Here is an 8,563-nt window from a genome sequence, read left to right on the forward strand (position 1 = left end):
GGTCAAGTGCTTTATGTACCTGGGAGTCAGTCCAAAACACGGTAAAACAGAATTTTGAAATCACCCTTGATAAAATTACTTCTGATTTGAATAGGTGGTCCTCACTACCCAACTTTCTTCGCTTCTGGGTTTCAATAATTAAAATGAATGTCCTCCCCCAAGTTATTTTTTTCAGCGCTGCCCACCAGCCCAGTATTGGAACAACCTCTAGCTGTGACTAAATTTGTGTGGCGAGGCAGATGCTCGCGCATCAAACTCTCCACAATGCAGATATTAGTAGACCTTCACTCTCCAACCATTATTAACCTGGTTTGACCTTGGAGCATTGGTATTGTGGTCTGCTTTGTAAGAGAGTTTAGTACATCCATATGCTGTCCAAGATCTTCTGCAGCGCAATGCCGCCAACCTTTCAGCCCTTTTTTCTGCTTGCTGTTTGGAGGACAGCCAATATTTGATAATACAGACTCTTCCCACCCTATACCCTTTCCCCACTGGAAAGAGAAGGGAATTCCATTTGTGCAGTGTACCATAAGGAAGATATACTGAATAGAATGGCATTCATGAAATAATTTATGAACATTGAAGAGACTACATTCCTGTAGCCACTCATGTGCCAGGTACACAACTGTGCAGACATGATAGTGTAAGAATGTACAAAACTGCTGCATAATAATAATAATCAGAATGGTAATAAACCATGATGGTAGTATGGTATACAGTCGGTTCCTTAGATGTTGAAGAGGGGTCCAGAGATTGTGGGGGTTTGCAGGATTGATAAGGATGGAGAGAGCTTGATTTGTAGGGCACTGTATGATAATTTCAATGACTTGGCAGGAGGCAGTTTGTCCCAAGAACTTCTTTGAAGTTGAAATTTGAAGGATCTTAAATAACACACTGATTGTATGTCAGAGTTTTTGAAATGCGACACCAGGGCAGAGGGGAGAGCCTTTTTCTAGACATAAGTGTGGCTTTGCATAGATAGTCCTTGGACTGTCCTTGCAGATGGAATAGAGTGATGAATAACCTCTACCACAATAGTCACTATCTCTCCTCTCTGAAGCCAGGCTGCACACAGAAGTTGCCTGTTACGATGATGTTCCTTTTGACGGACAAGAGAAAAGCTGCCAAATTCTTTCCTCTGATCCTATTGATGTCTAAGCTTACCTCTAATGGGGGAGATGCTCACTTCAGAGAGCATGAATCCCTCTCATATTACTCACTTAAGCAGCTCACCTTGAATTGGAAAAGATGTCATTTACTCCCTGGTGTCTTGTGGTCGTGCCATGCACTTTTAAAATATCAATTGTAATTTAGCCAGAATAACTTCAATGACTTCTGGTGGATTGGTTGGATGGGCTCATGGGGATCAAGGGATCAATATAGGTTGAAATGAAATAAGCAAATGTGTGTGCTATGTTTACTACTATTGAAGTGAAACAGATAGTCCCTTTACCTCAATCCCTCCTGAGACACTGCATTGACTTTGAATGAATGAATTAGCAAATATCAAGATGGTGTAGAGTCATCAGTTTTTTATATGGGGCTGAGGGAGTTTGCTTGTGTGTGCTGCCGTTTGTTGATGTTGCAGTGATGCTGGTTGCTGTTCATTACGTGGTTAGCGTAATGACTGGTAAACTGGTATAGAGCATTTGGGGGCTGAGGGAGTTTACTGCTGTTTGATGATGTTGTGAGAATGCTGGTTGTGATTCATGATGGATTGATACTAAGAGGATTTGAAGGCTGGTCAGTGAGGAGCAATGTACACAAACATATACTTTGAAAAATTCTGAAATATCGTTACATATAAACTGACTGTTTGAGTTTGTTCTGTCAGATGATGTCCCTTGCTGTACAATTACATAATTTAACATCTTGTCAGCGATAAGGAACTTTACGTTGTCATCCTGAGCTGGATGAAATCTTTAGCTTTTGAAGTTACTGGAGGACAGTGTACAAAGAGACTTGATCAGAGCTCAGTGGCCAGAGAAGTGGGAAGAGCAGTGACTCAGTGTACAGCCTCATCAGAGCCAAGGCCAGGGAAGGGTAAAAATGTATTTCTGATGTATTCTTCTTAGTGCCTGTGGGCAAAACAGCTTATAGGAGTAAAGGAAAAGATTCTTCCAAGAGCAAAGTACAGATGCAAACATGAATATGGCCCATAGGTCATAGAAAGCACTGGGAGATGTTTGCCTTTTGGGCATCAAAGACATCATGGAGTTTGTGTAACTTTATTTTTATCACAGAAGCTCAGAATAATATGGTACTGTATACATGTACTCAATGTACTCAATCACTCAAAAGAGACATGACACATTCCACCAAGCGTATGTGACGCCTGTCTGTTAAACCAAATTATAGCTCATCTCAGGATTAACGTCTTAGAGGACCAGAGGTTTCGTGCGTGTATTTGTTTATGGGTGTACATGTGCATGCATGCATGTGTGTGCATACTGTATCTGTATGTGGCAGTATCACGCTCCTCAGACCTATCGTCAGCCCCAGTGGATCTCACTGATTGTTACCAATGAAGTCTGACATCTATACCCATCTGAAGAAGACCATAGCACAGCCGTGGGCACAGAGTGGCAATATCTCCATCTACTCCTCTTTCAAGTGGAAAATTGCCCGCCTTCCATCTATAGGAAGTGTCCCGAGCCAGGAAATGGGTGCAGAGAATGCATGACAGCCTCCATTTTCTGATCCTCCCATTTACTCTTAATGTCTCATCACCACAGAACAAGGAAAGAAAAGTGTGGATTCATCATGGAGCATCTATAGAACAGTGATGCCTTTTCCTCTCTCCTTTAGTTCTGTGCACAGCACCATGTAGCTGTTATTGTATCTCTAACCCATTCCTTCCATGGCCGGTGATGCCTGGATGAGGACTAGTGCCAGAACCACCTGCCCGTCACATGCATTATTCAGAAAACCATGTGTGAGCAGCTGTTTCCAGGCTCATTAGACAGGGATCATACAGAGATAGATGATACAATTTTAAATATGATCTCACTCTTACATGCTTTCAATGAGGATCGTTATAGCATTATGGAATGCCATAGATCTCAACAGCAGGAAATAACAGAGACAGACACATAAGGATTGAAAACATAAACAGATATATGATGTAGCCATTTACAGAGCCACAACCTATTATGGTGTCTTTTCAGCAGGTACAAGTTTAATATTACAATATGCCTATTTAATTCTACTGTACAATAATTTAAAAATAATAGGCTGCAGTGGCCACTGCAGCAGTGCTGTAGGATGGCTGCAGAATAGATACGCATGATGGGGAAATTCTCTGCTAGATATCATTGTACAGTATGAAACCTAGAGGGGGAGAAAGATGTGGGCTTCACTGAACATGCTGCTTCATCCCCCTCCTCTGTGTCTTCTCAGACGCAGGAGTTAGCAGATGAGTAATCGAGGGAAAAGCCCCACCCCCCTCCGACTACTCCTTCCCAGAGCGCCCCGCCCTGCCACTCACTCTGATAGAGCTGCTAATTAAGGAGTGCTATGAAAGGGTCACCCAGTCCATCCATGGGACACATAAATCAAACTCTTTTTTCCTTTTTACTTTAGGCTGCCATCACAGCAGAATCATCACAGCAACTGTTCAACGAGCAGGCAAATTATCTCAGATCTGTGCATGGTTGCTTACATATGCATGTCTGTGTGTGTGCCTAAGTGTGTGTGGGGGGGTGTGCGCGTGTATGTGTGTATGTTCACTTGTGCTTTGGTGTGCCTGTTTCTGTTTGCCAGGTTGTTTTTATATGTTTGTGTGCATATGTGTGTCCATATGTGCATGCATGCATGGATATGAGAATTTGTGCTTCAGTGTGCAGATGTATCTATTTGTTACTTAATGGGCCTTGTTCCACTTAGTTGCACAATGGCTGGGCCCATTACCCAAATGATTTTGGGAGACTGGATTAAGTTGGAGGGATGGATGGAGGGAGAAGTGACAGTAGCCATGGCAGTAATGGAAGGGATGAAGAGAGAAAAAGAGAGAGATAAACAAAGAGTGTGAGAGGGAGGGAGGGACGGGTAGACATGAGGAGAAAGAGATGGGGAGGGGCTACACAAAGTTGGAGTCTGTGGGATCTTGTTGGGGAGAGTATTGGCTCCCCTCTCTTCTATTGCTCACTGAAGGCCACACAAGTGTCTGAGGGCTAATGTGCATTAGAGACTGGGCAGCTTAGGCAATTTCATGGAGCTAAAGAACACGATGATAATCCAGTTAAATTGAAAAATGGGAATGTCTATGGATCCTCGTTCATCCTCTAATTAATCCTTTCTTACATTCATGCACCCAGATAGTTTATATGATTAGGATTGACTGGGGATAATACTTTGCTCAGTACTGCCCTGCTGAAATACCCCATGCTGCCACTTAGATGTTGACTAAGTATTTGTTCATGGTGCAGTTTGGACAAAACAGGCCTGCATTTATAGATGCTAACTTCAGTGATGCTTGGCTATGAACAAATCACTACATTGTGCAGGCCCTCTCGTTTTTAATGGAACGGTTAAATGGAGTGTCACTGGGACAGACAGCAGAGCTACTGAGGTTTTATCTTGTGTGCGCGCGTGCTCTGCATGCGTGCATCTGTATGTGACTCCGTGGGTTAAGTTTGGGTCCTTTCATCCTACAATGGGAAAAGTGGTCCTTGCTGTTACCAATAAGATCTGTTGTAACTATCCTTTGTGTTATTAAGCTAGGGTGAGTGCCTTGCTTGGATGTCTGAGGGAAGCAGTAGATGGGCAGGGTTATGAATTGGACACGTCCCATCACAGATGTTTTGTCAAATTAGACCCATGACACCCCAGAAGGCACAACAATATTTTTTTGTCGCTGGTGCCTAGAACTGCCTATGATTCCTGTAATAAAAGGAAATAGCAGAAGTATCATCTTAGGGGAAAAATACTGTACATAAGTTTCTTGAAATTCCAATACTTCTAAATGATGTGGACAACTTTGAAACAGCACCCTTTCAAAGCACCTAAACTTGTTGAGCTGTATCTCAACAGAAGCCTCTGTCTTTCTAAAGATAGTCTCTCCACTCATTTGTGCCTCATGTGGAAACTTAAGCATGGATCACACACACAGACATTTGCTGGATTTATGTGGAAGGAGCTTCTTAGAGAGTTGCCAATGGGTTATGCTAAGAAATCTGTCTAAGGATTGACATTTTGATGGGCTGACCTCCTCAGATGACTACATCTGTCTGAGTTTCATTTGTTGTTGCTGTGTCATTGTGCTGAACTTCAAGAACGTGAATTCACTTTTAACCAGTGTGTGTGTGTGTGTGTGTGTGTGTGTGTGTGTGTGTGTGTGTGTGTGTGAACTTTTCTAAACCAGTGTGTGTGGTACAGTCTGTGTCAAGAAGAAGCCTGGTTTGCAACAGAATTGCCATGGTATTTTGTGCAGAACAGAAACAAATCTTTGCCCTGATTAAGAAACAACGATGTGTGTGTCAATGGGAAGAGTTTAAGTTATACACAACCACTAGTTGTTCTCCAGCTGAATTCAAATGCAGTTTTTCTAGGCTCCAGGAAGACAAACAAACAAATAGAATTCATAATTGCTACAAAGAGAGGATGGGGTTGTGAAAAATCTTCTTTATTTATTAAACCAAATGGAGTGTCAAAATGAGGACCTGAGTGGATGGTCAGTCAGTGCCCAACACTGCGTAACACCGGACTCTGAGAGGATGGATAAACAGGAGAAGGACTGAAAACGCGCTGTGTTCTCTCAAGCAGCACAGAAATGCGGTGAAGTTTGTTTACTTGCACTCGTATGATTCCATTAATGTTAATTTAAGGGAGGAATCAAAGGGGGGAATCGAATATTTAGAGAGCCCAGAGCAGAGCACATTTAGCTGAACTGTGTTCATATGAATAAGTAATCAGGAAAAAGGTTAAGACAGATTATTAATCTATGCATGGGATGGATCTCTAACTCCAGTCTGACAGACTTTAATATGACCATTGCATTAATAATGAGCAAGTTAAACCCACTGTTTTGGAAGAATACTTGTTTTGTTTTGTTTTTTTGCACAAATGCCTAAGTATATCAACATTTAAGTAGAAAGGAGTTTAAGAGGCTATTACTCTGTGCATGGAATGGATATGAAGCTTCAGATTTGGAAATTACCATTGATACTAAAGGTACCAATAATGGGAGCCAGCCAGAACAGGTTGAACCACTGCTGCTGGATGAAAAACTTTTATCAGCCTTGTCTTCACAATCATAAATGACCAGGTTATTGATAACTATACATTTATGAAATAACACAGTGAGTTTGGAGTGGGTTTTGAGGCCTCTAGGGTAATGAAATCACTCCGCCCATAGAGGACTATGTAAATGTTAAATTCAGTTAAGAAAAACACCAAAATTGGAACTAGTAGATTTTCACATATAGCTCAACAATCATTGTGACGTCATCTCTCACTATAACAATCCCTGAATGATATTTGCACCTAATTAATGTCTTAGCTCGACTGTGATGGAGGAATGTTGTCCTCGATTTGTAGGCATGAGTCCTTGTTATAATCTCTTGGGCCTTTCATCATGTCTGATATCTTGCCATCAAAGCCAGGATCTAGCAGAGCCTGTCACAATGCTAAGTCTGATTTATGATTACCATATTGCCGACCCCCTGTCAGAGTCACTAGCTGCCTTAGTTAGTTGTTATTCACGTAGAAGCAGGTTACCACATGCTTACACTATTAATCAGTGTGTACAATGAAAGTACATTTTGATTATCCGGGTCCACACACTTTATCCAGGATCCCATTGTTCCATGTACTTCTTATCTAGAACTTTTAGAGGAAATATAATTTTTTATTTTGTGAGTTCATGCTTATATATATAAATATTGCTTATATATATATATATATATATATATATATGTATATATATATATATACATACATATATATATATATATATATGTATTATACACATTCATACTGCATATATAATTATTATTATTCAGTCAGACAGTCACACCCTTTCTTCATAAATTATCATCATCGTCATATCATCATACAATAAATATTCACAATGTCTGTACACCTCATACACCAGAATGGGGATTGTAGCCAATAATTTTGCATGTGCAAAATAAGTATTTTTCAGGAGAGCGGGCTGACTTAATTGTTTGCTTTTTAATTAGCACCCAAGAGTATTGTCTGTGATTACTGCATCCATTAATTAAAAAAAAGTGTCAGAACAGGCGGGATCTTCTATTTCCATACACTCATGAAGTTGAGACATGGCAATACAGCGGCCCAGACAATAAGCACTTGATTTTTTTTTTTAAATGACTGAGATGAGGATTAATGATCACATTATTGAGATGAACAGTTTTTGCTGTCTTGGCCAAGTGGTTAATTTCTGAGTGTTTTTGTCAAGATGAAGCTGGCCAGTGCAGTAGAGTATTCCAGGACACCAGTAGGAAAAGCTGTCGCACAGAAATACTTTTTTTTCAACATCCTTTTCTCAAGGCAGTTTATTGTATGTAAATAAAATACTCTTATCCTCCAGGCATGTGACTCTCACAACACTCACAATCACAGTGTGGCGAGTCTTATACCCAGACAATGTTTGTTTCCAACAGAATTATTGTGTTATTCTATAATGTAGAAAAATAAAAAAAAAATCACCAAGGAAACAGTCATAATGAGAAAAAGAGAGGGATGCCAGAAGAGCAGGGCATGGTCAGCGGCTTCTGGTCCAATCCCTCACTAGCATCACTTCTCAGTCTTTTGGATAAGATCAAGTGTAGTATCTGTTCTTATCAGTTTAATATCTGATATGTCCTCTATAAGGGGACAACATATGGTATTTACAGATGGTGCAGAGCTAGTAGATGCCAGTTGCAGTGGCTCTCTGCACTATTTTCTACTATTCTTCTATTTTTTCCTTCCTCAGCACTCAAAATGTGCTTAAACATACTATTACTTTTCTTCTCTTTTCTCTTCATTTTTAGCACTTTTACGCTATATAGTTCTAAAATCTTACACAATAAGACAAAGATGACAGCTTTTTTAGAAAATCTTCATATTCCACAATTATCTCCAAATACAGCTGCTGCCCTGAATGCCCCAATATCTCTGACTGAACTTAAGAATGAACAAAGGGAAATCTCCTGGGTTTGATGGCGTCCCCCCGGAGTAGTTTTTGCTAATGTTCTGGTCCCAACTTGGCCGTCTCCTTCTGAACATGATTATAGCTTCTATCACAAAAGGCTCCTTCTCAAGAGATATTAACTCTGCTGTAATTTCCTTCCTCCTTAAAAAAGTAAAGATCCAACCATATGTGCAAACATCTCTTCCTGATTCAACTATTGATTGGAGCTTAGTATGGTCCAATGTACAGCTCTCATCTAGGAATTCTCCACCAAAAATGTTTCATGCTCACCGTCAGCATTACTTCTGAATGATGACTCATTATCTCTACAACAGAGGCGGGTATGGCTTTCCGGTCTCACCTCAGCTATAAAAAATGATTGCACAACGCTGGAAGCCCCCACACTCTTTGTAATGGCATCAGTGG

General features: G+C 40.6%; 1 non-coding gene across 1 annotated transcript; it reads left to right on the top strand.

The window, feature by feature from the left end:
• Positions 1–7,757: 7,757 nt before the first annotated feature.
• On the top strand, positions 7,758–7,957 carry LOC139662478 (U2 spliceosomal RNA). The gene has a single exon (XR_011696656.1). It is a non-coding gene; the product is annotated as a U2 spliceosomal RNA (small nuclear RNA).
• Positions 7,958–8,563: the final 606 nt, after the last annotated feature.

The sequence above is a fragment of the Centroberyx affinis genome, unplaced genomic scaffold (genome assembly GCF_046629955.1).
Source record: "Centroberyx affinis isolate AG114_WGS23_722 - 3 ecotype Tasmania unplaced genomic scaffold, CSIRO-AGI_Caff_v1 ptg003805l_1, whole genome shotgun sequence".
In the NCBI taxonomy this organism is placed as follows: Eukaryota; Metazoa; Chordata; class Actinopteri; order Beryciformes; family Berycidae; genus Centroberyx; species Centroberyx affinis.